The 23,831-nt window shown below is 36.7% G+C and overlaps 1 long non-coding RNA gene across 5 annotated transcripts in view; it reads left to right on the forward strand.

Annotated features, from left to right (window-relative positions):
* Nucleotides 1–23,831, forward strand: part of LOC116805476 — a 135,939-nt gene that overhangs the window by 30,900 nt on the left and 81,208 nt on the right. For 4 of the 5 annotated variants that reach the window (XR_004365208.2, XR_004365206.2, XR_006246669.1 and 1 more), the window contains 2 exons: nt 5,932–6,403; nt 21,150–21,210. This is a non-coding gene — a long non-coding RNA (uncharacterized LOC116805476). Of the gene's footprint in view, nt 1–5,928; nt 6,404–21,149; nt 21,211–23,831 lie in introns of all 5 variants that reach the window. The other variant, XR_004365207.2, reaches the window with a different exon arrangement.

Below are 23,831 nucleotides of genomic sequence, written 5' to 3' on the forward strand. Positions count from 1 at the left end.
ATGTGTACTTATAATTATGCAAATTAGAAATAATAATCAACATTCAACACATTTCAAACGAAATAATAGCATCAGATTTAAAAATGTAAACTGAGAATTATGATAATTATCCAAATTAGAAATAATTAAATAATTAATTACTTACAGCTAATTGTCCATTAAAGTTAATATTATTTTATAAGTATTGTATTTAGTTCCGTTCCGAAACATCTTCGCATGGAATCAACCAAGTCCTGGCATAGTTTTAGACGAATTTCGGTACAGAACAGCCAAATAAGAATTTCCGAAAATATATATTCTTGATCAATTAGCATCAAATGACGAATAAATCGTATCATGGCAGACTGTTCTGTCAAAACTTGTATTTGGATGAAACTTTGATTCAATTTGTATATTTTGTTCAAATTGGAACAGTATTGAAAAGACCATAGAACAATCGATAAAAGTAAATGAATTTGTGAGTAACTCATTTGGTTTCAGATAGTTTAGTTCCCTTATTATTCGTTGCTCGCATAAGTGGTAATAATTTGGAATGAATATGCATGTCTTCAAATATTAAGATTAAGACGCAAGAAAAGAAAGAATCCGCTTGCACCTTTTAAAATTCCATCGCAGTATGGGAGACTAATAACAACAAAGTCGCCATCTCGCCGGGCCCCTCTTCTTCTTAATAACCTTTTTAGCCCTTATTCAGCTACAGCTTTGACATGGCCATGCCATTTTTTTTTATATCGCGAAATGAAAATTCTTGGCGAACAGCAGGAAAAAGCAGTTTCTCCCCCAGGTTTCCAGCTTTGCCCCAAACTCAACGCTCCGCTTCGTGTTTTTGTGCAAGTCATTCACAGAATAGAATTCTTGATTAAATTGGAGTACATTTCGTGTTTCTACCCAACCCACACTGCCAATCCTGACCCAGCTTTAGCAATGGCGGCTTACGAGCAACGACGCCGGTTGCCAACCTCTCATTTACCTAGCGCGGTGGCTGTTCAGGTGGGCGGCTCCCAGCTCCCAGCTCCCGGCTCCCAGCTCCCAAGTCCCTGCTGCCGATTTGAGCATATAAAACAGAGACGGCCCGCAGGGGGAGGGTCTGCTGTTTGAAGAATATTTGCTGCATATTCAAGCGGCTGGCTGGCGGGGGCGGGCTCTCCACGACTCACTAAACTCGTCAACGAAATTCAGGACCGAAAATTCTCGTACCTGAGTTTTTGCGGAAACATGCGAAACTTATTTTGCAAGTTTTATGTGCACGAGCAGCAAAGGCAGCAGAAGCAGCAGCAGCTTTTATTTTTTCCCTCGTATATTTTTTGCTTACTTTATTTTTTGCTTTTTTCAGTTTTTCACATCTTGCTCTTTGCTGAAATATTACAGTCGCACTGAGCGAAAACGCCGAGACCCCTCAGGCCATAAGCCAAAAGAGACTGAACAATTTCGAGTGAACTTTAACTTGTACATTTTTCTTTGAAGTTGCAGAAACAATTAGCTGAAACTTGCGTGATTTTGCCTTATTATATTTTCTTGCCGCCAGTTTCAGTCAGTGCAGTGCCAGCCAGCCAAAAAAAAAAAACAAAAAACTTAGAAAGCCGTCGAGCAGATGGGGGAATCCATATCTGCGCTATTGGCTCCAACTGGGGCCACATTGCATGGCAAGATGCCATCGCAATTTGGCTGGCTGACAGACTTCTCTGACGATGAGGTTGGTGCCGGGGTGATGAGGTGATGTGAATCCGAGCATAAAATAGAATTTCTAACATTACTTTGGAGGAAGGCTGGCTTAACGCGTTCCCATTTCATGGATTAATTGGGATAAGGTTGCCAGGCGAGAACTCGATGCAAAGACACTCGATTTGAAAAGAGAATAAAACGGGTTTATCAGCCTCAGCCAAAAGATACAGATGCAAATACCAAACGATATCTCTTTAAGAAACAAACACAACAATTATAATGTGTCCATCGAACAATCGGAAAGGCAGCAACATTAAACAACATTAAAAAGCAGGCACGAGCACATGCGGCTGGCTAATGGGTTTATTTTTTTATATATACACTCTTCTCTTTTTTTTTTGTGTCTCTGAGCGAGTTACACGACTGGAAGCCATCGCACCAAATACGCAGCGGGAACGACCTCGATGTGTCTGAGGAAGAGGCAGCCGCAGCGGCACAAAGGCAGTTTGTTCTGCTCATTAATAGTTTTATTGGGCGAGTCGAGAAATCCTTTTCTGAGTCTTAGAGGTCGCTCCAGTTATGGATGTGTGGGCATTAAGAAATATTGCATTTGAATCTCACACAATCACCCGAAGGTCACTCGGCACCACTAAATTTTATCAGACTGCTCTCGTTTTCATGTGAAACGCACCAGTTTTGCCCCTTTTGCTTTTTTGTTGTTGCCCCGCTTTTTACAATCGACATTATGAAAGCCTTGAAATATGAAATATAATTATCGTTGCCGTCTGCAATTGACAACTGGCAGCCCTTTTTACATTTTTCTAGTTTACAATGCACTGTGAAATTGGAACTCTTTGGAGTGTCCTTGTCCAAAATTGGCTTGCACAAGATATTTCTGTGTTTCATGCCTTATCTAAATAGTCTACGTGTATTTATGCTGAACAGTCTTGAACTTCGAACTCATCATCATAAAACAAGGCAGAGAGACGCAACTAAAGTAGAGCCATTTAACACGAGCCCAGAAACCCATTCCAACCAAAGACCAGCGCCGATAATACATATCAATGAAATAGAAAAATCCCCAGGAAAAGCACTGCGGCCTGCTCACGGGGCACAGACATCATCACTTTGAATCGAAAAACTAATTCCCCGTTTGTCAGTTAAATAACACACTTAAAAAATCGACCTGCAGCTTACAAAATCTTTCTAAAAAGCTTTTTCTGATTGTTTTTTACTAAAAGTTCTCTAAAAATAAAATTAGAAAGGTTTGCCCTAAATTTATAATCGCATTAAAAAGTTGTTATATTTTTATATTTCTATATAATAGAAAATATTTCTAGAATTAAATACAGCTTACACCATGGAAATGAGATATATTTTTGACACATTTTAGAAAATCCACCCTGAAATTAGGAAAGGCAAACTCTCATTTTAAAATGCCACCACCATTTTAGAAATTGACTTTCTGAATAAGCCTGATTGCCAAAAGTATGCCGCAATTCTATTCTATAAATTCAGGACAATGTTTTTTTCTCAGTGCACTGGGAGCCGGTCTGCAGTTGAAGGTGACTTTAACAAAGTGTTCCCACAGTGGCTAATATTTGAGTTACATAGCAACAGTCTTATCAAATCTCTAATCAGAATTAAACAAAGTATTTATCGGAATTCGGGATATATATAGACATATTTATTTTCTGGAACAAATGTAAGTTTATAAATGTGCAGCTGGCTCCACTGTGCAACGTGGATTGGCGTTGGTCACGTTTCAGCTACTGGGCCCAGCATTAGCCGATGAGATAAACGATTACCAATAAAACACAACACTGCCAGTGAGCCGGAAACACTATTCCTCCCACCTTTTTGCACGGCTTTTGGTGGGGCTTCGTACGAATCTTCTCGGCTCCCAAAGCCAACATTGTTGGGCAGTCACTGGGCCGCGATGTTATCCGGATCACTCCTGGCCCGGATTGTGTTGTGTCGCACGGATGCTGGGATGGGATGCGATGGGAAGGAGGGGATGGCGCTCGATGAGGCATTAAATTGTATTAAAATGCGCAACGCACAAGCGCACGCCTCCATCCCTCCAGTTCCCCATTTCTCCACCTCATGCGGGACTTACTTATAATGCTCCCAGGCGGCTGCAAAACTTTGACTGCCTTGACTTTGCCTAAGCGGCGGCATTTATTTGTAGCTCATTCTCTCGTTGCCAACGGTGTGTGCCTTTGTGTGTGTGTGTGTGTGTGTGTGGGGTGGGAGGGGTGTATGCCGACTCTGGGGAGGTGGCTTTTTTCGTAGGTGGTGCCAGAGCAAACGGTATTTTATTTATTTTTATTGCCAAATGTCAACGAGGCAATTCTTTCTTTGTTCGTCAGCATCAGCATCAGCATCTCTGAGATATATCAGGAATTGAGTTTGCCTCGGCGATTGCGTTAGTATGCCAAATGAAAATCGAATTGAAAGTTTTCATTTTCATTCGTTTCGTTTCGCTCACGAACAGTCTTTAAATTTATGTTCAACTTAAGGGCATAGTTTGTCTGCACTTAAACACACTATATATACATACATTTAGAATTCCATTTAAATTAAATAAATGGTATTTTAAAAAGTGCCGATATTGGAATACAGAGACAACAGCTGTCTTGCGCGGGCAGAAGTTTACTTACTTTTTTCCTATGCAACCTATGTGATATTGTAATCCGATATTGATATTTTTTATTTGTTCATTTGAGGAGCAATATAGCACGCATATTAAGTAAGTTTGAACTGATCTTTCAACCGATGATTCCTATTCAAGTTAAATATGATTTAGTTGAGAACATTTTACATTATATTTATAAGCAAAAAAATCTCATGCAAGAACTACTACTACTATATGATATAGTGATCCGATCTGGCTGTCTGCGACAGAAATAAAGACGGCTAAATATATCAGGATAGCTTTGAAACTGAGGGAATAGTTCAGTCAGGCAGGCAGACGGACAGACACAAGGGACTATGTCAACTTGGTCTGTGACGCTGATCAAGAATATATTTATATATATTTTTTTGTCTGTGTTACAAAATGCCTTAGCAAATAATAATAATACTTTCTGAAAATGTATAAAAATTGATGATATTTTTCCATAGATATTTACTATGTATGAAAGACACAAGCCATGAATTGCAACAGCACAAAACCAAAGGAGAAAAATAACAAAGCGCACAATGCAACACCCCAAACAATTTGCATAATTTGACTTCATAATTGCCATTTTAAATTAAATACCTGTTTAGATTGATCAGCTCCAATTCTTATGATGTTTTGATGCCTTTGTGCAGTGAATTATATTTTGTTCTAATAAAGCGTGTAAGGCATTGAAGCAGACATCTCTGATTCCAAAAAAGTATGTATGTTCTTGAACAGCATTAACTAATGAATGTCCTACTTATGAGCAAAGTAATACCTCTGTTTACTTTGAACAAATCAGATTTTTGGCTGAAGTCGGTGCAGGTGTATATCAGAATTATCAAAACATGCATTTTAATATAAATATAAAGAAACAAACGCCATATATAAGCGATGTTATGGCTGCTGACATTTTAGCAATAAAATGAGCAGCATCGGAATCCCGTGGGAAGAATCGTTCGCTTTTTAATTTATAAATAAATTTGGATGAGAGCAGGTGCAGTCGATGTTTGCGTCGTGACTGAAATATATGTGTTATCTTGCTTAAATTGATATTGAACTTTATATTTGAGCAGTTGAACTCCCGTCTGCTGGTTTATTTTTGTGTTTTCTCATTAATGAAGTATTGCCTGTATTTTATATCGTGTGGGCGTAGCACGACACTAGAAGTAGGTAGTCCATAGTCTATCTTGTTAAATGTATGACTCATGCTCTAAAACAGCCAGCTTTAAAATTATGGAAAGTGTGCAAATACAAATATTTTAAATTGAACATTGTTTGGTTGTTGTCGTTAGACATTTGTTCATATCAGATGGTAAGAATTCGGCTATTATTATGCTCTGATGCACTCACACTTTTCAACTGTATATATTTTGTAAATATTAAATATGGATATTTATATTTATACCTCATCACCTGCTTCTTTTGATTTATTTTTTGTACTTACAAAATATTGGATAAAATCCAAATTTGCTTACTTTTTTCTTGAATGCAAATAATGCTTTTCTTTACATGCATATAGCAGAAGAAGTGTTATTGCATTTTAGTCTTGGGCTTTTTGTTAATTACAATTGTAAATAATATGTTTTTTTTTCTTTTAGCAGACTGCTACAAAATGCCGTCGGAAGAGACCAATGGCAAAGTGCGAAACGGTTCCGCGCTTAAAATGAGAGCAGAGGTGACAGTAAATGAGAGCGCCGACGCAACAAATGGAACAGAGAGAGAGAGAGAGAGAGTGAGCGCGTTGTCATGACAACGGTTTCGGCGGCAGCCATCTTGGATATGAGAGAGAGAGAGCCGCCATGCAGCGGCCATGCTGTTGGCCAGCGACACTCACACGCTGCGGCGGCTATTGTGAAGTTCTGTGACGTGACTGAAATATCGCAGCAGGTAAAACCGTTGCTTCTCGTTTGCCTGTGCAGCGATTTTGCTGCCGCAGTGCCGCAGTAACGATGTTCGCGGCGACCGCTTAACGAATGCGCGTGCGTTGCGCCCGGACCGCGACCTCGTCGGTTGGAAGCTGCGACCGCGGCAGCGACAGCGACAGCGGCATCGGCAGCGAAGCGACTAAGCAAGGTATGTATGTATGTATGTATGTGTGTGTGTAACAGAATGAGAACAAATAGTTTGTGGGAAGAAGTGCTCTGCTCTGCTCTGTCCTTTGTCAGTGGCATTTGTCGGGGGTTAAAATGATCTGTGCAAGTGTGCATGTAAGTTAGAAAGGGATACATGTATATACATACAAACATTTATATATATGTGTGTGTTTTACTAGGGTTGCTATCGAGTACACAAACCAGTTTGGCGTTGTCTCTGCTAAGTTCATACGCATTCCAATACGATTTTGAACCAATACTCTCAATCAGAAGCCAGTTTACCTCTGTTCAAAATTTGAATTTTCTTTCCATTTGATCGACAACAGTAATTGTGCATTTTTCGTTCTTAATTAAGATATATATAGATGAATAAAAGTATATTGATGTATATAGATATGTGCTAAGTAATTTTATTTATTTTTGTTTTACTCTGTTTTTCGAATGCACAGCAAAACATTTTTAAAATCGAAATACTCTCGCACACCAATACATTCAAGCATTGCTTGTGTATTAGTGCTGGCGCTCTTTGCCAGCCAATTGTGCTTGTGTGCGTGCGCGCTCTCTTAAAGTGCTTTCTCTTAAAGTGCGCTCTCTTAAGAGCGCTGACTTGCATTAGTATTAGTGCGACGCTCTTTGCCACCACCGTCGGCGCTCTTAAGTGTGACTCTCTGCACCCGTTGCACCTGTTCAGCTGTCTCTTAGCGACGTCTGGGTTTGTTTTGGTTGTTGCCACGCTCTTTACTCTTTGTTGTATTGTGTCTTTTTTTTATGACTGCTGCCGCTATTTGCTTATTGGACGCAGTTGGTCTGACTTGTATGTTCTACCCCCCACTCCAATGGGAAGCCGCGGCGCAGCTTGAAATCTTGTTAGAATTTATGAGAATCTCAAAGTCCTGCGCAAGTTTCTCGGCTTTGGGTAGATGCAATTTCCTTTTTTTACGATTTGCCTCGCATTCATTGCATTCTTTTCGCTTCGGTTCGCTTTCACAACTTTTCCCACGTCCCCCCCAACCCCTCTCGGCTCTTCCACAACCCTTAGAGTGGTCCTTGTTTCTTGCACAGGGAAATATAATGCGCTTTTCTCCCCCGTCACTTTTGGCAACATTGTTGACAGCCGATGCAATTTTTGTTGCTGTTGCTGCTGCTGCCGCTGCTGCTGTGTGGGTGATTGGGAACAATGCCCTGCTGCTGCTGCTACTGCTACTGCCTGTGCTGATAAGAATGATTGGCACAATTGCAACAACAGCAACAGCAGCAAGAACAACTGCAAAATATTCACCAACAGCAAACAATGCATTTGAGAGCATCAGCAGCTGCCAGAAAACAAATGCATTTTTCTCACTGAATCTAATTGGATTCCAACTGTTCAATGGTTTGAGTCTGCGCTAAGGCTACTGATATTGGAAAAACTCAAGCGTTTTTATTCTACACTCAAAATCTGTGATAATTCGAGTTTCGAGCAGACCATTGGCTGAAATTATACGTATTATATATATATATATATATATATATATGTATATATGTATATATAGAGATGTACGTATTTTCACAATTACACAAGTATTTTGTACACTGAATGTTTGTTATGGAAACAATGCGTTTGTTGTTTGTTTTATAAAAATAGTTTGTTTACCTTGCACATTTGAGTAAGTGTTACTTTTGAGACTTTTCAGTTGCAACTGTAACTAAAATAAATACCAAACACTAAACACACACAGTTTGATGTGAGATTGAAATACAAAGATCAGAGTTTAGAGAGAAAATTCTAGCAAAGGCGAGGAAAATGAACTTTGAAATATGTATTTGATTGTATTTGGATTATTTTTGTTATTTTTATTTATTAATACTTAAATTACCAAAATGACACTTCAGTCTATCAGATGAGCTAGTAAAATGCTATAATAATTCAAAATAATCAATAAATTAATTAATAGATTATTAGTTCTACTTTATGTTGCTAAAAAGTATGACTATTAGCAATAAATTAAATTATTAGTTCTCTTCAATGTCCAGTATTAATTGACTTTGGACATATAATAAATAATAAATATTTAGTTAAATTATTAGCTCTATTTAATCGGACTATATTTACACTTGTAGCAATTGACTTTGGTCATAAATGTTCAAATAATTTCAAATAATTTTTTAGTTCTTTTTAATGTTGCTCTGACTTTATTTACACTTGAGCCCAGTCACAATTGACTCTGGTCATAAAATAGAAAAAAATGTGCGTTAAATAAACAGAATTAGAACTTTACACCAAAATCAAACTGGAGATTGTTGTCGCTAAAATATTGTGAGTGAAGACATAAATCCTTGCAGTGCTAAGCTACCGTTATGGCACTCCTGGCACTTCCCCCTGGTCTGGTGCCCTGATCTGGACAGGGATTTTGACTGTTTGTCGACTGGTTTGTGTGGACTGAACGGACGTCATAATCGTTTCAGTGACAAAGCATAAAATTTGAGTTTTACGATTTAACTGGGCTATAAAGCAGCCAATTAGTGTCAGTCAGGAGAAGGCAAAACCGAAGACGAGCCCAAGGGGAAGGAGGGAGGCATTGGCCAATGCCATTGCATTCGATTGGTCCGAGAACCGGAAGGGGTACTGGGGGACCAAGGGGACATGGCGACATGGGGAGAGGCAAGTGGCAATGGGACATGGCTGCCTTCGGGGCACTCCACTCCACTCCACTCCACTCTCCGGTTGTGGATTGAGTTCTTGTGAGAAGTGCATTTAATTGTTTTATGATCATTTTGACAGCTCATTAAAAGTATTGAGGCCCCCCACTAAATTCCAGTGGCTGTTTCATTTTGGGCTCGGCTGGCAAAGGCTGCCAGTTAGAAGCACATGACTCCCCACATTGCGTTTTCCGTTCAAGTGGCTTTTTAAGGAGCTGCCTAATATACGACTTTTCCGACACACGCAACAAGCACGAGCCCATAGCCCATAGCCCATCCCCATCCCCATCCACACCCACAGCCAGTCCAAGTGAGAGTCTTAACGGGAGAACAGCAGCAGCGGGTCATAAAAATGATGACAATTTCGTTTTATTTTTTATGACATTGCGACGCGGCGTCGCCTGCGGTCTCCACTGTACAGGTGGCTCTCGGCGCTGGAGGTGTGTGGACAAACAAACACACAGAATATGCCTCCATCTCTCTGCATTGAAATAATTTTGTTGTCGTTGCTGTATTTGTTGTTGTTGCCGTAAATCACCATGTCAACTGTTGCTTCTGTTTGTCAGTTGAGGCTCTCAATGGGAACTCGGTGCGTACAATGGGAGGAAAGCAATGAAACAATTAACAATTATGTTATTATTATTTTTTCTTGTTCATAAATCAGCTGGAGCTAAAATATATGCAAATTGAAACTATATGCTTAAGTGATAATGTCAACTTAAGCCCAAGATGGAAATTTCTCTGTCAAATCTGTCAATTGCAACCTAACCGAAATTATCTGCAATATATACACTCAGAACAAAAAATCATTCTGGAATTTAGAAAGTGGCCTTGAAATAAAAAACGTACTCAAATTTAGCAAATGTTTCATGTTTTAAAAAATAATTTATGAATATAAGAAACATTTTTTCTCAAAAATATGAAGGCTTTCCCAAAATCCACAATCCCAAAATGTTCTTCTATTTCTATGCCAAAAAAGTATAAATATAAAACCACGATTCTTAAATAAACCGCGTAGTTTAAAATTTAGAGCAAATTAGTCGTAAGTCACTCAACTCGCGAACGAAGTTTCTCTGATTCAAATCTTCGTTAACTCAAATGTTTTCCAAAATAAGTTAATATATTTGAATTATGTAAAATGTGTTCACATATGTTAAATCTCAAATAACTAATATAAGTAATACAGAATATAATATAATAATTTTTCTATACAACACAGACATGGACATATTAATATATATACATTAAAAACCACAATGAAATAAACTAGAATGCCCAAACCTTTAATTTAAGAAAAATTAAGTCAGATTAATAAAGTGGTGCCAATTTCTAAAATTCATGTTAATTTTTTCTGAGTGTAATTGCATACTTGCATACTCATATATGCATATGTACAGTTAATAAGTCAGTTTAGCATTTCTAATATACGTGCAAACTTGGCTTGGAGTTGGTTCTGTCCATTATTATTGGCTGCCACTTTGACTCCGACAATTGCAATTGCAATTGTCACGGCGCACTTGCGTTCAATTTGAATTGCAATTGCAATTGATTGATGATGCCGCCACGGAGTTGATACTCCATCGTGAGCTGCAATTGGCAATCTAATTAAACAAATCGTGACCAATTGGCATTGGCATTGGCAACGCAAGCCGCCGTCGTCTGTGGTGAGGCAGTGGGGCAGTGTGGGGCACTGGCAACCACTTGACAACATTACTGCATGGGTTCGCCTCGAACTTGTGACTTGCCTTCAGGCATAACTCTGGTGCTCCCGTGGAATAAATAAAATGGCTCGCAAGACGCAATGTGAATGTGCAACAAACAACCAAACACAAAGCAACAACAGCAACAAGAACAACACAGACGTCTAGAAGGGCCCCAGCCAGGTGAAGTGAGTAAACAAAAATGAGAAATGTCCGCTGATTGATATTATCCGGTGCTAACGCACCGACTCCCCCTCCTCACAATGGAATAATGCACACCCACGCAGACAGAGAGACTTGCATGGCAGACAGCCAGAATGGTAATCGGTAATCGAGGAATGGATTTCCATTTAGCGTTTCCGCTGCGGCCATATTTCATTTGTGCTGTCAACATGATATTCAGCCGCGACTCGAAGGCATTTGTTATGTGCAGTAGATACTATATCTATACTATATCTGGTTAGCATTCCATCAACATATGTCCAGGGCTGCCATAACGAAAAACCATTGTTCTTCTTTTTTACCTTATCGTGTTGTGCTTTTTTCATGCATTTTTTATTACTTGTCAAATTATTGTCTGCTTTTACCTTAGATTTTCCATTTGCTGCTCAGATCAAAAGAACAAAAACTGAAAAAATGAAATATTTTTAAAATTTCATCAAAACAGAAACAAAAGTTCCGTTAATTTATCTTGTTGTGCCTTTTTCATGCATTACTTTTTCTAATTTAATTACTTGTCAAATAGTTGTCCCTGTTTATTTTTTGGGTTTTCTCTTAGATTTATTTACATTTTCCACTGAAATTAAGAGAACAAAAAGTAAATAATGAAATTTTGTAAACATTCCTTCAACATATTACCAGGGCTGTCCTAACGATAAACAATAGTTAATTGACTAGTAATAAAATTATTGAGAAAACTATTGTTTGTGCTTTTTTCATGCATCTTATTTCGAGTGAAATTGTTGTCCTTGATCCTTGTTCGGAGTTCGGTTAGTTTTTCTCTTCGATTTGTTCCCATTTGCTGGTGAAATGAAAAGAACAAAAAATAAATAATGTAATTTTGTTAAAAGCTTTTGAAGTTCGCCGTGAATGTTTCTTATGCTAGCTGCATTCTCTATTTCTCATTTGCGTTGATAAAATTAAATATTTTTACGAGACGCAAAGTTTAAGAAAGTGAGGGGAATGTAAACGAGAATTGGAAAACTTAAAATATATTTGACGCGACCCGCCGTACACCAAAAGTATGTATCGGTATATGTGTATAGAAATACATATGTAAGTATATATATATACATATATATATATATATATATATATATGTAGTGGAATGGGAATGCGTGTGTATCTGAGAAATGTCTAAAAGCGATTTACTTTAGTTTCCATTTCGGTTTCTGGCGTTCTGCCTGCCGACGTTTTTCTTTTTTTTTTGTTTTTGTTTTGGATTTTTCCTTTTGGATTTTATTTTCGTTGAGTTTCCATTTTGCTCATTGCCAGTGGAAACAACAACAAAGGCAAAGCTATCATCACCATTCCATTATCATCACGGGCATGCCCCATTGTTGTTGATATTTTGCTTGCTATTTTTGCCAATGCTGGTTGCTGTTGCTGTTGCCATTGAGTCCTGACCCTTCCATCCCCCATCCCAATCAATCCAATGCTGTAAGTATGAGACACGTATTCTGGCTTGAACAGATATATGTATACATATATATATATATATATAGTTAAATGTGGGTGTATATATATATATATAAAGGTATATACTATTTCTTATTTGTGTAGTTCAACTTCTCATTCATTCACGGCTCGTACTCGACTCGTATTTTTCGTTTCGCATCATAATTTTGCGTTCAACAGCGACAAAAACAACAACAATGGGCAACAATGCCGAAAATCACGTTCCCCGAATTCCACATGGGACGAACAAGAAAGCCAAAAAAACAAAATATATAACAAAAATAAATAGTAATAATACTAAAAGTCATAACAGATTCCCAGTGCTAGTGCCAATCACTCCAACTGCAGACGTGCCAACCTAGAACCCAACCACCCAGAACGCCCACAGAGTCGGTACTAAGTTTGTGCCGGGCCCGCACTTTTCAAATGTACTGTGAATAAAGCTCGCACCAATTTGCAAGGGGCAGATAATGAAAGGGAAACCAGTCAAGTAGCAAGTAGCAACTGGCAAGTAGCACCTCAAAGTCAACTATCTACTTCTGGACAATTAACGCGAAGTATTCTCTGTGCTTTTATGGCGCTTCACCCAATGCATTTTAAGTCTGCAAATACGATTAATCCACTGCTTTGATAAACTCCCAGTTTACGTTTCATTACCAGCGGATTGTGTCTAAATTTAGTCGATCTCTGCACAGAATATTGAAATTCTTAATTGACAAGGCTGAAATAGTTGTACATGCAAACACTTCTGATGGACTAAATCCAATCTTATTCGCTTATATTTTATTAATTATTCATTTATGAGGTTGGTAAAACTGTAAATGATAAACTACACATATGCTTTAATAAATAGTAATATATATTTTTCAACATTGTCAAACAACCAAATGAAATTATTTATTATATTTGTGATAAATAAATACAACTTTTACTAAAATGTTATTGTACCATTTGATTTTTAATTTTCATACATATACTTGTACTATTTGCATTCTTTATTTTTATTATGATATTCAAAATATAATAAGTCACTTTAAGCCCAGTTAGGTCAAAGAGTTTTAAAATACAAAACTGTTCTAATATGAAAATTTCAATCAATAATAATAATAATAGACAAGCACATATTATAAAAAATTTGTGTATGATTTGAAAACATTTTTATTTAATGCAATCAATAATTTATAAATGAAATTATATAAAATATTAAAAATATTTTTTTTATTATTTTATTTCGATTAAATAATGCACATATAAAATGTTTTAAAAAATATGTAAATATATTAAAAACATTTCTTTTATTTTTCACTTGCCCAAAAAATATGTCAGACTAAAACTGTTGCTATTTCCCCAGAAAATTAAGTAAACGCAAACTCTTCTTATATATGTACGTTAATATGTACATATGTATATATATGTATGTATGGAAGCATACATAGACATTTTATGGCTATTTGATTACGAGTAGATATACCCTATTCTCGTTTGCATGAATCGTTTTTATGACTGTTGGCAAAACGAAATTTAAAAAGTGCGCATTTATTTATTGATGTACGCTGTAAATATTTTGACAGATTTGAGTGCGCCAGAAGTATTTAATTATACATAAAATATATTAAAGACATACCAAACAAGACAAACCAGACAAAAACAGCAGCTACTCGTAAAGCGATAAAGAAATAATAGAAAATTATTGGTTGCCTTAAAGTGTATTCTCAGACCGCTGTTTGAATGAGTTAATTCCCAAACTAATTATTGCACAAATGGAGCAGCTGGCGTTGACCGCTCAGAGACTGTCAGTTAAATGAAGGGACAGTTTTATCTGCAGCCGGGGCTGCCTGCTGCCAAGGAGTGAAGGAGAGCTAGAACGAGAGAGGGAGAGGCAGAGGCAGAGGGAGAGGGAGAGGGAGAGGGAGAAAGGACAAATATCTAAATGACATAAAAACTGCAGAGACGCAGCCCTAGAGAAATGAGCAGTGCATAAAAGCAAGTGAGGCAGCAACATTTCAGTGGCAGCCATGGCCGATGCTGACGACGATGCTTGCAACGCAGTTTAGTAATGCCGTCTCGCTCTAACACTCGTTTCTATGCATGAGTGTGTGTGTGTGTGTGTGTGTGTGTACATAAATGCTGCATGGGGACGTTTAACGAAATGCAAAGATGCATTTTGGTTTATTCCCGTTGTAGTAGTCGTTGTGACAGCATTCACACACACACACACACACAAATACACAGATACCAATACACACACACAAACATGGCGTTAGTCTAGTTTGTTTATCTTTTATTTATGTATTTAATGTCGACTGCTATCAGTCGGCACACAAAAATACAAAAAGTAAATAACTTAAGTTAAATTCAAAATAAATAAAGAAAGAAAATAATATACAAAGTTATGCTAATAATATTATCAAAATAACTATATTTATATATATAAATTCTATTCTTAGTATTGTTATATGGACCATTCTATAATTTATATACATTTATGTATGTATATTTAATATATAAAAGACTTTCAATACAAATTAATAAATTGCAGCAGCCTCCAGCCTAATTAACAATATCAATATCAATTTCGTTGAACAGCGTTTTTTACTTTTGGCCTATACACTGTTATAAATAAAATATTTGTGTACTGTGTCTGAATGTACATATATGAATTTTCTAGATGAAATAAATACAACAGTGCGAGGACTCGCTCATGCGCACTCCAAGTCCAATTATAGTTGTAGTGCTTGGGTTGAAAAAAGGAGAGAAGTTTGAGGTAGTTTTTTTAGGCTCAGCGAAATTGCACTTAAATGTATAAACATATGTGATATTTGATGTATGTATTCAATTGGAATGATTAACCGTATTAAGGTATGCATTCAATGAATATTATTAATATTTTGGTTAAAATATGCAATCTTCTCTTTTGAGCAAAAGTTATGTTTATAACAATACATAATTAATTAAATAAAATTAATTAACATGTTGGGCAAAGTATGTATATACGAGATATATGATTAGCATTTTGTACGGATATATTTTATTTGAATAAATAAAACAATTGGCCAAGTAAGGGTTAGTAAGTAAGAAGTACAAAATAATTTAAGCCCGATTTTATTTTTTGCAAACTGTTTTTTGTTCTTTATTCGATTAATTTCAAGCTCATTTTCAAAGCGGAACTTGTTGATGAGTTCTTCTGTAAATTAAACATTAATTAATAAGGAACTTAAAAGTCAAAGTTGTAAAAACCAGAGTTACATTTTTCTCATTCTAAAGTAATCCCTTTACTGAATATACTTCAGTACTGTAAGCTGTGCAGTGCGAATCAAATTTAAATAAAATTACTCTGCTTTGATACTGAATTGCACCACGGTATCATTATTATAATTAAGATTATAATATATTTTTTGCGACGGATTCAGAGCATTATATTTTATGCGTTCAATTCGGAATGCCGCTTTTTTAAATTAAGCGTTCGATAAAGTCATTATTAAAAGAAGCTTCTAATAAAGAAGCAGTCTTAATATAAAAAAAAAATACTTTCCTTAAGGATTTATATTACTGCAGTCTCAAACAAACACATGTATGTATTTGCATTACCAGACTACGGGTGAGGCGATGCGATCTCGAATATTTATTTTATTCGCATAACCCGTTTAGCTCGCTTGGTCAGCTAAGCAGCTTATACTGCAGCTTGTTGGGACAGCTCTCCTCCATTTGTGTTGCATGCCCCCCACATGCCCCGTCATCTGTCGCATCTTTTTGAGGAAATAATAGAGAGCTTCTCCATCGGCATCTGCTACTTGGAGTTGATTGTTGATCTGTTGGATTCCATAACTTTTACGATTTGGCAGGCATCTGATCTGGGGACGGAGTTAGTTGTCTTTGGCAATTGGTCAGCAGTATGCATTTGGCAAATAGACGGCAGTAAATTGTCATAACAAAGAGTCTGTCTGGTAAAAAAAAGAGAGACACATACATATGCAGCTGGCGACTGCAAATATTTGTGCTGTACAGCAGCATGTGGTCCCGGAATACATGTGCCCGGCAGGCAGATCACAGGCCACTCTATTAACCCTTTCGAAGACGAATTGCAGCTAGAAAATTGCATTTTTATGGCTGTCATAAACGGCGGCTACTTTCACTTTTCCATCACGACAAACAAAGACAGAGGACGGTGTCGTCGCGGTTCCTGGAACATTAGAAACGCTTCATTTTTTTGCCAAAAACTCTAGGTTTTCTTCTGTTTTTTGTTTGAAATTGTATTTGGAGCGTCACGGACTCACAGGCAAGCGCATTCAGCCTCTAAACATCCTTTTGCGACTGCTGTGCGCCGCCAGAGTCTGACACAAAGTTCTACTTCCGCAGCGGGGGGGTCGAGGGATGAGTTGAAAACCGATATGATATGCTCCCTGATATGTCAGAGAAATTCTAACCATTCCTCGAATGAGATGCGATTCAAATTTTTAAATTTTAAATGGGTCTTACTTGCTTACTTATCGGATTATTTACAACATTTTAACACACCAAATCATTAGGTAAAGTGAAAAGACTAAAGTAACACCTGTATTTTGTTATTTTCTCCATCTAAAAAATTGTTTATCTGGGGAATCAAATTCCATATTGCGTGAATAAAATTTTACAGTTATTAATAGGTAAATAAATAACATCGATTTTTGCGAGATTCGGCATGTAGGATTAAAATATAATATATATATATATATATATATATATATGGTTTGGTTTTCAAAAATATGTCAAACAATTGTTATTAGTGGATTTATTGTGTCCCCTTTCTGTCTCTATTGCTCTTCCATCTATCCTGATTTCTGCACGAACATATGTCGGTTTGAGGGTTTCTACATACTCTGAGCTTAAAATGTGATACAACAGGTTTTCCAATCTAAGCCGACACAATATGCTATGATGTGCTTTGAGGATTCTTTGTAATTATCACAAAATCGGCAGAGTTCGCTAATTACTATAATTCGTTTCTTTAGGTGATTTTTTAGTCAGAAATACTCTGTCAAAAGACCCCTGTTTTCCTGGTTATTACTTGCTTAAATCGTTTTCGACCAAATTAACATTAAATTAAAAAAATCTGACTTGTTCATAGTAACGAATATTTTAATTATTGATTAGTTTAAGGAAAGTATACAGTCGACATTCTTTTCATATGCACATATTAGCTGATAAATATTATGATTTTAATCAACATTTTAAGACATTAAAATTGAATAAAAATTGCAATACTTTTAAGGAATGTGAGTTAATAATAATAAATTACGCATATTTGTTCATGCTTATCCATATTTGATTTTATCAAAATTTCTTTCACAAGAAGCGTTTTTTTCTTCATTTTTCTCAATCTGTTTTCATTGACATTGCGACCCAAATACAACTCTCAATACTTACTGGATATTTTTTCATAAATATGTTCGTCTATGTCTCGCCGCTATGACCTCCATTTGGATAGCAACGTTCATTAATTTGTCAGAGCATTAGTAAATTCAACAAATCAACGCTGAGGCAAAGTGAGTAGAGAAAAACTTTTTCTATGCTTGCTAATCTTCTGAAAATGGAAAATATTAATGAGAAAAAGTTTGGCGGCGCTTAAAGAGCTTTTATGGCATTTCTATACAGCCATAGATACACAGACAAGCCAAGACAAACGGAATAAGTCGGTCTCCGGCCCGATACGAAAATGGTTGTCTTCCTCTAAGGCTGCCTCATTATGAAAATGGAACAAATTTGGGAGCCAGACACAGACGAGAAACTACTAAGTGCTCTGGCTGGAGCAAGGGCTGGGGTCGGGTCCACACAGGAGCAGACCAAACTCGGCACAATCATCTTCGACTAGTCATGTAGTAGTTATTCGGGTATAACGGAAAAAGCTTTTGGCCCGGCACGGTCTGAAAAATGCTTAGCTAGAATTTATGCACACGACCATATTCCACTGGGGAATATGAGGCCGTCAGTGAGTTGAGACTCGCATCTATATAGATATGTATGGACAACCAGCAAACAACAAGAATAGCGAGGAGAACAACAACACAACTAATAAGAGATAACATCACACCGACCATTAAATACTCTTGCAGGCCACTAACCATCTACTCACATGCAAATTTTAGACTTAATAAACGAATAAGTATAAAAACTAAAATAAATTATTTTTGTTGTTGAATATATATTTTAATATGCATAATAATTGGTTTAAGAATTTGAATTTTTCTATCTCGACTGATATTAGTTTACTTTAAATAAATAAACGCACAACTTTGTCAACATTTTAATGCAAAATATTTAATGTTACTTGCACCTGGCTTAGTTTCGGATATCCGGGATAAATACAATTTTAATTTTTGTACTTGTACTTTTAATTGATCACCTTCAATCCAAAGACAAAGTATCATAAATATAGATTAATATATCTCGATTATTGGTGCTGATCAAGAATATATATACAGTTTATGGTATCGGAGATGTTGGTAAACTCGCATTTAATCAAGTGACAGTCGCTGCTCCAGCTTTAAGATACCCTGCACCCAAATTATTATTATAACTATTATTACTATGACTGTACACTGCGAACTCCTGCAAATTAGTTATCATGCTTGATCAAGCCCAAAATTGGACTCTAACTAATTCATTATGGAAATCGTAGGAAAATTTCGAAAAGTGATTCGTCATTGAGCCGTGTATGATATTCGAGATCATGCAACCTCTTACAACTTGCACAATGTATTTATCGATATTTTGTTAAAATACGCAAACTATCAAGAAAATATAATTAATATGATCTGAGTAAGGTTTATATAAAACTATATTCAATTTCAGTCCCTTAGCGCTAATAGTGTCTGAGATCAGCGAGTTCATAAAACAAACCATCTGTGCTGGTCTGATCAGAGATATTTGAATACCTTTTGCCAGTAACATAAATTTGCACATCTTCATGATACCCTTTTCAGCCAGTTTTAATGGGTACATGGTATAAAAATGATGACGTCGTTGAATAACAATGGAGGGGGGATGTACATACATATCTAGATGGATGAATGCTTTTGAAGCCTCGAGCATCTCAATGGGTTGTTCGCGTTTGCTGTGCACCAGGGTCGGATGGTTAGGTGGATAAACAAAAAACAAAACCAAAAAAAACAAAATAGACAAACAAACGAGCACTCAACGGGACGGAGATGGGGATGGGTACGTGGTCGGCGATGGCTACTGGGCGGACAATGACTTGGAACGGGTGATGGAGGCATCTCCCAGCCAAAGGGCCACCACACGACCCATAAAAGAACGCACGAGCATGTATGGCAGGGTGTGGGTGTGGGGTGTGTGGTGTGGGTGGGCGACGACAAGTGTGTGGCCATCGCAACACATCCCGGCGACATAATCGAGTAAGCGGCAAGTAATGAAGCGCACGGAAGGGCATGAGTGTGGCACACACAACTGGACCCAATGGGATATGAATGCATCAGCGACGCACTCTGCCACATTTTGCCCACATCGATATAAATATTCTTTTTTCTTGTGTATGGCTCTGGAGTGCCACTCTGCCACACTGGCTGGGCTGGCAAACCAACTATAAATTGATGGCATGATATTTTTGGTTTTCGCAAACAAGAAAGCTCACTTCTCCGAAAGAGGCGCGCAATGGTTGTGGAATATTTAAATAAAATGATAAGCGTGAAATTATAATGAGGAGCGTGTTCCGGCATAAATCGGATTGGGTCTTTGCTCTATGTTCCGAATACATTTCAATTTAATGGCGATTTCGCCGGAGACCATGCGTGGTAATTCAATGAAAGGGGTTTCTTTTTTTTTTTTTTTTGGGAGTAGTGGGCGATTTTGTGTCGATTGAATACAACAATTTGTTCCCTCACATATCCGTCTGTAAAAATGTCTCGCATTCAAGGGTTAGATTACCATGTGCGAAAACAGTGTTTCGAGGGATTCACTTTCATAAATTCCAGTAAAGTGTCCTGTGTTCATTTCCTCAGTTCATCACTTTCATCCTTATTGCTTATGGGCAATATTTATACATGCTACTGAAACAAAAGCTGTAGATTTTAAATGTTTAACACGCATTCAACAACAAGAATAATAATATAACATAACATTTTAATTATACTATATATTTAAATATTATTGCGAAGAGCTTGGCATTTTATTTATTATTTATTATATTTTATTTATTTAATAGTAATTGATTAGTTATTTCAACATTTCTTATATGAATAAGAAGATAATATACATATGCTTATTGACATATTTCGAATTTCTTTTAAGTAACTTTTAATTATACCAAATTTATTAAATATTATTATATTATTATTAATATTGGATTGCAAGCGTTACACTTAAGACAGGCTGTCAAAAAAAACGTTAAATTTATTTGTATATGGTTTAATTATTATTTAATCGATCAGTGAAAAATAGAAACACTTAACTCGTTAATATTATTTTACAAAGTTTTTTTAAAAACTGCCATTTTAATTTTTTTATATACTACTATCATTGGAAATCTTTAGATTTTTTTATTTTATTTTTATTAAATAGTATATCAATAAGTTTATTATAATCCAATGGTAATTTTTGTTAATATACTTCAAATATAAAGACCACCAGTTCAAATAAACTTTTTAATTAATTGTCTTGGTCTTCATTCGATTTCAGGTGGATTATTTTTTACAGGGACCCCCCGAAGAGACGAGACGTTACACGACATATGTTGCAGGTGAGTCTATGGCACATGCCGCTATATAAATGTGAATGTAAAAAGATGTATATATGTATATGTATGCCTGTATGTATGTATGAATCAGCAAAATAAAACAATAAATGGCAACGGGCGAACTATCAATTTGAGCTGTGGCGCAGGTGCATCTAGCAGATACAAACCAGATCCGGTCTGGGCCTCAGCTTTTCGAAAGGCACACAATTTTCTTATGATGCCTTTCGTTTTTTATTTTCCAACATGATTTTTTGCTAAATTGCAATCGAGGCAATAGCAATGCGTGTGGCATATGAAATAGTTGGCCCGTGTTTTTGTACCTTTTGCCATTTATTTCTCACATTCGCCCGCCCAAATGCGGACCCGATATGAAAAAAAGGCAAAAGTTGATCAAATAAATGGCGAAATTTCCATATTCTGGCGATAAGCACTGGAACGTGTACTCGTATGCTGCTTAGCCCAAAGATTTCCATCAATCGGGGATAGCCGAGCAACCCAGCCTGGCCAAGTAACAAGTTGTGCGAATCTCCAGCTTAGGGTGGGTTGCTGTCACGAATGTTGCATGGCTGGCGCAGCTTGTTGCCCTGTCACTGCCTCTTCCCGGTATGAGGATAACGATGGCGGCAGGTACAACCCCCATCGCTTAGCTAAGTAAATGGGTTGGCTGACGAACGTGACTCGCAGCGCCCTTGGTTCAATAACGCCATCTTATGCCTCTATCCATCGAGCTCAAGGTAGGAGTTGAGGCAATATGTTTGTAGCACAATGGAATCTGTCAACTGCTAAGCAGACAAAATGCGAATTTCTTTGTTTTCAAAATAAAATTGTATTTTTGCTCACCAAATATAACATATGTGATTATAACATATATTTATATTTAATTGGTGTAGTTATTTTAAGTATCCACGGAAGTTTTTAAACGTTCTGAAATGTATATATAGAAAACAAAAAATAAATAAGTAGATAATGTTTTCTATATCAAATATAATATTTGAAAATTTATGAAGTAGTATAAGCTTGGTTATCAGTCAATTCTTCAACAAATTTATAAATATATAATATATATAAAGACTAATTGATCAAAGAATTTTTACTCTGTTCATCACAGTAACTAGTCTTGTCTGGAATTGATTTCATTTCACATGAAGATTTCAAGTCGAATTTAGCTTGACAAAATGAACTTAATTTCCCATTTGTTCCATTGTGAGTCGACATTTCAATTGGACTTGCAGGCAAAGCCCGTCACGATTTCGAGCAGGGCAACTAATGAAGAATATGTGTAATTACATGTGGTTACATGTGGTTACGTAATATAAACGTTTTGCTCTGCCCCGCTCATTGCTATTGGCATCGCCAATGCCATTGTCACTCTTCTCCGGCTCCGGCTGCAGATCTGGCTTTCGTTTGCTGAATCAATGCCCGGAGACAAACCCCAGAAATTTAATAAGCACGCAAGTACACGGAAGTAAATTATCCCGTCAGTCTATTATGTATGCTGCTCCCCGCCGCCTCTCCAGTTGCGACTGCGGCCGTGGCTTGGCTGCCTGCCACTGCCACTGCCACTGCCCGCCCTCCGTTGCAAGTGTGTCTCAATGTGGATGGATGGCTGACGTCTTTAGAAGCTACATAAATACCTCGTTTATTTGCTTGCCTGAGCTTGCGTGTTTGCGTTTGCTTGTTTCGTGTTTCTTGTGTTTTCACGCAGCGTTTTCCACACCCGTTTCAATTGGTTGCTTTATTTGAGGTCGCAATTTACCAGTGTTTTTGCTTTTAATTAAACATTTTCCCCACTTTCGCCGTTCGCCTGCGTCGCAGATAAAACTAACATTAAATATGCCTCAGGTTGTATAGGCGGCTAACTTCTTTGTGCATATTGTTATTGGTAGCTGCCTGCCTGCTGTAAATATCTATTAATTTAACCAAACTGAAGTGCGAGCTTAAATCGGTTTAATTTTAAACTCAATTTGATTGCACTTCAAAGTTATTTTACACTCCAATTTGAAACACTTAATGCGCCAGCCACATTTTCCTTATCTAAAGCAAAAACATGCCATTTATTCGATTTTACCTGAATCGCTAAATCGGAACGATTTATTTAAACAAATTCAAGAATTAAAATGCCGTACATTCGAGTATTTTTCTCCTTGTTGTTGCAAATCAACTTTTTTATATTTGTATTTAATAATGAAAGTGCCACAATTGATTCTACTCAAGCGAGTTAACTAATATATTGCAAATAAACTGTTTAACTTAATTTGTATAATCTACATAAATTAGTTCATTAATAATTTAATTTAATTTATTCATATATCAATTGGTATTTGTATTAAAGTGATGAAGCTTTCTCGTTCTCCTTTTACTACATTTATTAGTTTATTATAGTAATAAGCGTACATTTGTAACAGACAATTGCAAGCATTTGCAACCCTCTAAAATATTATAAATATTTTATCCAGGGCAATAATCACTTCGATAGAGCCATATCATAATTTCTTGCACACCTTTTGCATGAATCCGATTTTTGGTATCCAATAATCAAGTAAATTTGTAAAAAGAAGTGACTAGCACAGTTTAAGTTGTTTCTCATTTGAGTTCGTGGTCTAGTTTAAGGCATAAATATTTAA

The sequence above is a fragment of the Drosophila grimshawi genome, unplaced genomic scaffold, assembly GCF_018153295.1.
Source record: "Drosophila grimshawi isolate 15287-2541.00 unplaced genomic scaffold, ASM1815329v1 contig_311, whole genome shotgun sequence".
In the NCBI taxonomy this organism is placed as follows: Eukaryota; Metazoa; Arthropoda; class Insecta; order Diptera; family Drosophilidae; genus Drosophila; species Drosophila grimshawi.